General features: G+C 44.2%; 1 protein-coding gene across 1 annotated transcript in view; it reads right to left on the bottom strand.

The window, feature by feature from the left end:
• The window catches only part of LOC123772705 (uncharacterized), a 53,473-nt gene extending 48,580 nt beyond the window's left edge, over positions 1-4,893 (bottom strand). Inside the window, exon 1 of the mRNA XM_069303463.1 lies at positions 4,824-4,893. The gene's annotated coding sequence lies outside the window, so the exon portion shown is untranslated. The remainder of the gene's footprint in view (positions 1-4,823) is intronic.
• Positions 4,894-7,500: the final 2,607 nt, after the last annotated feature.

Genomic DNA, 7,500 nt, shown 5'->3' with positions numbered 1-7,500 from the left:
CCTAATGTAGGTCGAACACAACACCAAACACTAATATATAACATTAGTTTATATTTGAGACAATTCTATTTTAAATCAACAGTATTGATGAATTTTTTGGGTTCAGGTGCAGTTCGGGTTGAGTTCGAACTCAGTATTTTTAGCCCTGGACAATGTTCAGGACTAAATTATTCGTGTTGGTTGGTTAGTAAGATATTGTGGGTGGACTTAATAGCCCTCCAGAGGTTGACAGACCTTAAGTCAAACTCCAGACTTGATGCTTGTTCAGTAAGCTATTGTGGGTGGACTTAATAGCCCTCCAGAGGTTGACAGACCTTAAGTCAAACTCCAGACTTGATGCTTGTTCAGTAAGCTATTGTGGTAGGCTTAATAGTCCTCCAGAGGTTGACAGACTTTAAGTCAAACTCCAGACTTGATGCTTGTTCAGTAAGCTATTGTGGTAGGCTTAATAGTCCTCCAGAGGTTGACAGACTTTAAGTCAAACTCCAGACTTGATGCTTGTTCAGTAAGCTATTGTGAGTGGACCTAATAGCCTTCCAGAGGTTGACAGACTTTAAGTCAAACTCCAGACTTGATGCTTGTTCAGTAAGCTATTGTGGTAGGCTTAATAGTCCTCCAGAGGTTGACAGACTTTAAGTCAAACTCCAGACTTGATGCTTGTTCAGTAAGCTATTGTGGGTGGACTTAATAGCCCTCCAGAGGTTGACAGACTTTAAGTCAAACTCCAGACTTGATGCTTGTTCAGTAAGCTATTGTGGTGGACTTAATAGCCCTCCAGAGGTTGACAGACTTTAAGTCAAACTCCAGACTTGATGCTTGTTCAGTAAGCTATTGTGGTAGGCTTAATAGTCCTCCAGAGGTTGACAGACTTTAAGTCAAACTCCAGACTTGATGCTTGTTCAGTAAGCTATTGTGGTAGGCTTAATAGTCCTCCAGAGGTTGACAGACTTTAAGTCAAACTCCAGACTTAATGCTTGATCAGTAAGCTATTGTGAGTGGACCTAATAGCCCTCCAGAGGTTGACAGACTTTAAGTCAAACTCCAGACTTGATGCTTGTTCAGTAAGCTATTGTGGTGGACTTAATAGCCCTCCAGAGGTTGACAGACTTTAAGTCAAACTCCAGACTTGATGCTTGTTCAGTAAGCAATTGTGGTAGGCTTAATAGTCCTCCAGAGGTTGACAGACTTTAAGTCAAACTCCAGACTTGATGCTTGTTCAGTAAGCTATTGTGGTAGGCTTAATAGTCCTCCAGAGGTTGACACAGACTTTAAGTCAAACTCCAGACTTGATGCTTGTTCAGTAAGCTATTGTGGTAGGCTTAATAGCCCTCCAGAGGTTGACAGACTTTAAGTCAAACTCCAGACTTAATTCTTGATCAGTAAGCTATTGTGAGTGGACCTAATAGCCCTCCAGAGGTTGACAGACTTTAAGTCAAACTCCAGACTTGATGCTTGTTCAGTAAGCTATTGTGGTAGGCTTAATAGTTCTCCAGAGGTTGACAGACTTTAAGTCAAACTCCAGACTTGATGCTTGTTCAGTAAGCTATTGTGGTGGACTTAATAGCCCTCCAGAGGTTGACAGACTTTAAGTCAAACTCCAGACTTAATTCTTGATCAGTAAGCTATTGTGAGTGGACCTAATAGCCCTCCAGAGGTTGACAGACTTTAAGTCAAACTCCAGACTTGATGCTTGTTCAGTAAGCTATTGTGGTGGACTTAATAGCCCTCCAGAGGTTGACAGACTTTAAGTCAAACTCCAGACTTGATGCTTGTTCAGTAAGCTATTGTGGTAGGCTTAATAGTCCTCCAGAGGTTGACAGACTTTAAGTCAAACTCCAGACTTGATGCTTGTTCAGTAAGCTATTGTGGTAGGCTTAATAGTCCTCCAGAGGTTGACACAGACTTTAAGTCAAACTCCAGACTTGATGCTTGTTCAGTAAGCTATTGTGGTAGGCTTAATAGCCCTCCAGAGGTTGACAGACTTTAAGTCAAACTCCAGACTTAATTCTTGATCAGTAAGCTATTGTGAGTGGACCTAATAGCCCTCCAGAGGTTGACAGACTTTAAGTCAAACTCCAGACTTGATGCTTGTTCAGTAAGCTATTGTGGTAGGCTTAATAGTTCTCCAGAGGTTGACAGACTTTAAGTCAAACTCCAGACTTGATGCTTGTTCAGTAAGCTATTGTGGTGGACTTAATAGCCCTCCAGAGGTTGACAGACTTTAAGTCAAACTCCAGACTTAATTCTTGATCAGTAAGCTATTGTGAGTGGACCTAATAGCCCTCCAGAGGTTGACAGACTTTAAGTCAAACTCCAGACTTAATGCTTGATCAGTAAGCTATTGTGGGTGGACTTAATAGCCCTCCAGAGGTTGACAGACCTTAAGCCAAACTCCAGACTTGATGCTTGTTCAGTAAGCTATTGTGGTAGGCTTAATAGTTCTCCAGAGGTTGACAGACTTTAAGTCAAACTCCAGACTTGATGCTTGTTCAGTAAGCTATTGTGGTGGACTTAATAGCCCTCCAGAGGTTGACAGACTTTAAGTCAAACTCCAGACTTAATTCTTGATCAGTAAGCTATTGTGAGTGGACCTAATAGCCCTCCAGAGGTTGACAGGCTTTAAGTCAAACTCCAGACTTAATGCTTGATCAGTAAGCTATTGTGGTAGGCTTAATAGCCCTCCTGAGGTTGACAGACTTTAAGTCAAACTCCAGACTTGATGCTTGTTCAGTAAGCTATTGTGTTGGACTTAACAGTCCTCCAGAGATCGATAACCCACAAGCCCAAGACTAAACCCAACAGACCGCTCCATCCTTACGACACTGACCAAACTCCCGCTAATCCATCAAGAAAAATACTTCGCACGTAATTCACAATTGATCTCGTTCGAAATTTTCTCGAACAATTCTTCGCTTATCTGCCATGTTCGAAACGTCTCTCTTCACACCACCAGCGTAATGTAGATACAAATATTTACCAATAGAAACAAAACATGTAACCTAATCATCGCCTTTAAGTCTGTATAAATATTTACATTTATATTAAATGCCAAAAAGGGGATAAAAATAGAATTAAATAGAAGCTTCTGTTCTACCATTCATTAACGCTTCTCATTTCCTTATTATATCAGTAGACGCTACACAGAGATCCTTGATAAACAGATAAGAAGCGGTGCAAGATGATTATGATGCTAGAGTTTGTCATCTTATTGGGCAATGCTGCTATTGTGAACGTTCTTAAATGAAACTTATAATAGTGCTTCCAAGGAAGGAAAGGAGGAGGAGGAGGAGGAGGACTCAGAGCATCATTCAACAGTGGGTAAGAGTTAGTGAAGATAGTGGATTACCCGGGTAATGGGAGATCTATATAATAATACGGATGAGGAGAAAAGTTGGTAGAGCGAAGGCGCCTCGCCACCTGCAAGGTCGGCGTTCGATTCCCGATGGTATGGGCGCCACCCTTATATCTCATCTCCGTGGCCTCATATCCCTTTCCAGTGGTGCAACATATTTAAACTGGCTTAGCGCTTTCTTCTCATATTCCAGTTCTTAGTCTATCTAATATCCATTATAATTGCTATATTGTCATACTGGTTTACCACTTTCTCTTCAAAAAGATCTTACTTTGCAAGCAAAATACCTTGAATCAGAGGTACCACACACCTGCGAGGTACATCATAGTACCTGGCAGGTACTATGAATGGGAGATTCATAGTACCTGGTGTCCTGGTCTCTACAACACAGGACCACCAGGTCTCTACAACACAGGGGACCACCACCAGGTCTCTACAACACAGGGACCACCACCAGGTCTCTACAACACAGGGACCACCACCAGGTCTCTACAACACAGGACCACCACCAGGTCTCTACAACACAGGGGACCACCAGGTCTCTACAACACAGGACCACCAGGTCTCTACAACACAGGACCACCACCAGGTCTCTACAACACAGGACCACCACCAGGTCTCTACAACACAGGACCACCACGAGGTCTCTACAACACAGGACCATCAAGAGGTCTCTACAACACAGGACCACCACCAGGTCTCTACAACACAGGGGACCACCAGGTCTCTACAACACAGGGGACCACCAGGTTTCTACAACACAGGACCACCACCAGGTCTCTACAACACAGGGGACCACCAGGTCTCTACAACACAGGGGACCACCAGGTCTCTACAACACAGGGGACCACCACCAGGTCTCTACAACACAGGGGACCACCAGGTCTCTACAACACAGGGGACCACCAGGACTCTACAACACAGGGGACCACCAGGACTCTACAACACAGGGGACCACCAGGTCTCTACAACACAGGGGACCACCAGGTTTCTACAACACAGGGGACCACCACCAGGTCTCTACAACACAGGACCACCAGGACTCTACAACACAGGGGACCACCAGGTCTCTACAACACAGGGACCACCACCAGGTCTCTACAACACAGGGGACCACCAGGACTCTACAACACAGGGGACCACCAGGTCTCTACAACACAGGGGACCACCAGGTTTCTACAACACAGGGGACCACCACCAGGTCTCTACAACACAGGACCACCAGGACTCTACAACACAGGGGACCACCAGGTCTCTACAACACAGGGGACCACCAGGCCTCTACAACACAGGGGACCACCAGGTCTCTACAACACAGGGGACCACCAGGTCTCTACAACACAGGGGACCAGCACCAGGTCTCTACAACACAGGGGACCACTAGACCAGGTCTGGTAATGACAATTCCTAACAAGCAAGAGCGACCTACGACGAGGCAACTCCCAAGAGCTAGGAGGTAGGAGCGACTTACCTTGTCACGGGAGAGTGAGAGAGTGTGGTGGTGGTGGTGAGTGTCCGGGAGAGAGCGAGCGAATGCACAAACCCACCCACTTGTTGCTCCTATATCAACCCCCACCCACCCACCCCACCCATTGTCACTCCTGGCCCCGCCCACCACCCACAGACCACGCCCCCTCCTGTCCCGACCTGGCCAATGGCCAGCCAGGAGAGCGAGCTACCTCTGGCAGACTTCGCGACACGCCTCCACACCCTCCCACGTGGTAAACACGTCTTGTTAAGTGTCTTAGGTTGATGGGGGGGGGGGGGTGTAAAGTGCCTCGATTCATCTCGGCTGATGTTGAGATCGTATGGAAACTTACTGACTTGGGAGCGTTTTTATTTGGAATGTTTGTTAGATTAAAGGTATGAAAATAGATTCTTTCTCTGTCTCTCTGTCTCTTTCTCTCTCTCTCTCTCTCTCTCTCTCTCTCTCTCTCTCTCTCTCTCTCTTTCTCTCTCTCTCTCTCTCTCTCTCTCTCTCTCTCTCTCTCTCTCTCTCTATTTAAACGCGTCTGTGTGTCTTTCTGTGGTACGTCATAGCAATGTGCGACTTTGCAATCGTGTATAGATGCATTATATAATACATACACGCGAATGCAGACACATTCACAACTCCAGTCACACACACACACACACACACACACACACACACATGATGCTATCTCCAGCACCATCCTCCATTATCTCCAACAGTCTCTCTCTCTTCCCCCTTACCATTAATGGCATCAAAGAGATATATCCCCCTCCCTGTGATGCCCAGGAAATACTGTTATCTTAAACGAATTTAAGAAACACTAACGTTGCCAGTTTTCATCGTATGATGAATCTGGCGGTGGAGTGTTCAAAAGTCTATGATGATTGTACTTATGTGATTGTAAAAGTCTTCAAGGCATAGATAACTGATTTCCTGGTGATTGTCGAGCGCCTTCTCTAGCTGTAGGCAGAGGAACCAACAAGGGGGTTAAGATACCCCTTAAACGCACGTCTTCTCCGTTTTTTGTGATCAATATTAATCAGCTGATCACTCTCTCAGTTCAAACGATCGAAATGTTCAGTTTCTATTCTCTTTCAGGTCTCAGCTTTAATATCTTAGAATCTCTTCATGTTTGCGAAATGCAGCAAATATGGAGAGTTGAACAAGTTGAATTTGTGTTGAACAACTCGGAATAGTTTTGTCGTTATTTGAATAATTATTGTACTCATCTTGTTGTACTCAACTAGTTGTGCTTGCGGGGGTTGAGCTCTGGCTCTTTAGGAACGCCTCTCAACTGTCAATCAATCAACTGATTTTTTACACACACACACACACACACACACACACACACACACACACACACATATGATAGAGCCCAGTAGGCTCAGGAATCTGTACACCAGTTGATTGACAGTTGAGAGGCGGGACCAAAGAGCCAAAGCTCAACCCCCGCAAGCACAAATAGGTGAGTACACACACACACACACACACACACACACACACACACACACCTAGGAAGCAGCCCGTAGCAGCTGTCTAACTCCCAGGTACCTATTTACTGCTAGGTGAACAGTAAGGTTCATCTGGGTTTCCATTTGTTTCCGCCATCGCCGGAAATCGATCCCCGGATCCCTAGGATTACGAATCCCTAGCGCTGTCCACTCAGCCATCCAGGCCCATTGTGTTATTGTATAAGTGTTTCTTGATTGTATGACTCGGCTATTTTGTTTAATTATTGATTTATTTCTTGTAATTGAAATATATAATTTGTTATTTGTTATTGATTCATTAAGGATCTAAATTGTAAATATTTTAGACTATTATAACATTAATCTTAAATTTATTTCCGCTTTAGTTATTATTCATTATACATTATTATTATAATTTATATTATTATTATTATTTAACGTATAAAATAAAATAGAAAGTAATTGAAGTCAAGTTAATAACATTGACAGTTTCCAAAACGTATTTAATAATACAAATGTCCCAAGAGCTGAAGTCCAACCCTAGCAAACATCTCCAGGTGTGTACCCCAGGTGTGTACCCCCAGGTGTGTTCCCCCACGTGTGTACCCCAGGTGTGTACCCCAGGTGTGTACCCCCACGTGTGTACCCCAGGTGTGTACCCCAGGTGTGTACCCCCAGGTGTGTTCCCCCACGTGTGTACCCCAGGTGTGTAAAGGCAGGTGTGTACCTACCCACTCAATGCTACCAGTGACCTCTCTCTCTCTCTCTTACGTAGCCGAGGGCAGTAATCAATCAGTCGTCCCACGTATGTATACTTGCCCTCAATACTCATACCGGTGAGTACACATAGGTGAGTAACAGTCAATATTTTGTATGTCATGATCATGTCTCCCTGGGGCTCTTGACTGTTTCAGAGATGTGCGATTCACTTCATTTACATATATATTTCAAGGAAAGTCTTAAAAAAAAAGAGGGGACACATATCAAACTAACGGATGGAGCCACATATCTACTCAGAACAGTAGATATGTGTCTACTGTTCTACTTCACTAACGTTCTACTCAGAACGGTAGTAAAGTAGAATGAACCAGGTTGTGAAGTAGTGGAGATTGACTCTTAAAATGGTGGAGATTGATTGGTGATTAAATTTAAAGTATATACGACAAGATCCAAGGAACTAGTAAACAAGAAAACAATTAAACAAA

This window comes from Procambarus clarkii, chromosome 50 (assembly GCF_040958095.1).
Source record: "Procambarus clarkii isolate CNS0578487 chromosome 50, FALCON_Pclarkii_2.0, whole genome shotgun sequence".
Taxonomy (NCBI): Eukaryota; Metazoa; Arthropoda; class Malacostraca; order Decapoda; family Cambaridae; genus Procambarus; species Procambarus clarkii.
The sequence above is the reverse complement of the archived record's forward strand: the minus strand, read 5'-3'. Positions and strand labels throughout refer to the sequence as shown.